This window comes from Enhydra lutris, unplaced genomic scaffold (assembly GCF_002288905.1).
Source record: "Enhydra lutris kenyoni isolate GAN:26980312 unplaced genomic scaffold, ASM228890v2 scaffoldscaffold35, whole genome shotgun sequence".
In the NCBI taxonomy this organism is placed as follows: domain Eukaryota; kingdom Metazoa; phylum Chordata; class Mammalia; order Carnivora; family Mustelidae; genus Enhydra; species Enhydra lutris.
The window spans coordinates 8,964,440-8,966,183 of record NW_019154119.1 but is presented as its reverse complement, the minus strand read 5'-3'; the positions used below and the strand labels follow the sequence as shown (position 1 = coordinate 8,966,183).

Here is a 1,744-nt window from a genome sequence, read left to right as displayed (position 1 = left end):
AAGGTCAAGGGGAAAAAAAAAAAAGCCAGATTCCTCATAGCAATCTAAGATACGTATAGCAGAGCCATAGTTGTTGGGCAGTAGATCTAAAAGAGCTCTCAAAGAGTGGGTAATGTTCCCCTATCGTGTGGCAAATACTTTTCGTCACCCACAGTGCTGAAAGGGAAGACCTATTTGCCCTTGATCTCAGAGTGCTTTCTGCCTATCTTAATTCCTGAGACCCAAGGGCACAGAAGGTGGCAGTCATGGATTATCTCATATTGTATCTCAGTTCAGTCTCTCAATTTCACAAACCATTTGCTAAGGTTCAGACAAGACCTTAGCAAAGTAGTAAGATCCTCAAATCTCAGGGTTATTAAAATATGCCAGTGATGGAGCAGTGGATTATGCTATGCCTAGTAAGATGGAGATCACGGCCATGAGCAGATACACCAGCCCAGTGAACCCTGCTGTCATCCCCCATCTGACCATGGTTCTGTTGGCCCTTGGTATGTTCTTTGCCACCCAGTGGTGGTTACCAAGTACACTCAGGGTATCTGTGAAGAGCTCCTCATCTCCTTGGTTGCCTCGCTCCTCATGGGCTTTGGAGCCCTCTTTCTGCTGCTTTGAGTTGACATGTATGGATAATAGCTCCCAAGAGTTCCATCCAGGTGGCTTCACTGAATTCCTGCTTTTGTAAGCTTTTATTTATTTATTTATTTTTACTATTGCTGAAAGTGTCCCACCTGCTGCTCACAATTAAGGCAAATGTGTGACTGCCCCAAAGAATAATAATAATTATCGTGTCACATAGTGCAATCATTAGTCATCTAGAATCTTTGGGGAATGTGCAACTCTGAATCATAGAGTATTCTAGAAAACAAGCTCATGTTTCATTATTAGTAATCAGAAATTAACACTTGGTTCTCAATATTTCTGTAGTCCTGTTGGGGACAGGAGGGCTTTCCCCTGTCATCCTCTGTTGGCGGCATCCCAGTGTGTGCTAGGTGAGTGGATTTGCCTTGTGCTTTGGAGCGAACACAAAGTAAGCAGGGAAATGACCTGGGAATTAAGAGTACTGGGTACTAGTGCCAGCTGTCTCATAAGTGATTTTGTAACTTGGGAAAAGAGGCTGTACATTTGGGTTGCAGAGTTGCTCCTAGCCGTACTGTTACAGAGTTCAACTTGATTGGTGGTTTTTGAACTAGATAGTAAGAAGGACATTTAGAGGTGGCCCTGGTGGGGATAAGGTTATTGAAGATGGTCAATCAAATCTTTTGTTGCAAAACATTAAAAAGTTGTGTTTTTTAATTAAATTTTTTTAAAGTTTGGAATAATTTTCCAAATAATTTACTGCATGGAATTAAAAAGGGAGGATTCTGACATTAGTCAAATCTGGTTTTATATACCGGCCACTTATTAGCTGTGCTCCGAGGGCAATATGGTTAACTTTTCTGAGCCTTAGTTTCTTCAACTTTAATGAAGAAATAAGTATAACCCAGCCCCCCCCCCCGAAATTGGTGAGGATTAAATGAGTTATGGAATGAAATATGCTTTGCACAGCACATGGTACGTTGTGAGGGTGCTATTGATTATGAAGGCTCTTCTGCTTGTAGTGTTCTGAGATTCTGAGAGTCTGACTTTGTGGTTCTACTGGAGTGTTACCACTGCAGTCACCATCTTCTGTAAATTAAAGCAATTTCTAAACCTGAGCTTGTCAGACGCTTGCAGGACAGGGTGTCAGCCCAAGTGGGAGAAGGTCCAC

The 1,744-nt window shown here is 42.1% G+C and overlaps 1 pseudogene; it reads left to right on the top strand.

Annotated features, from left to right (window-relative positions):
- The first annotated feature begins 403 nt into the window (after positions 1-403).
- Positions 404-627, top strand: LOC111154066 (annotated as a pseudogene).
- Positions 628-1,744: the final 1,117 nt, after the last annotated feature.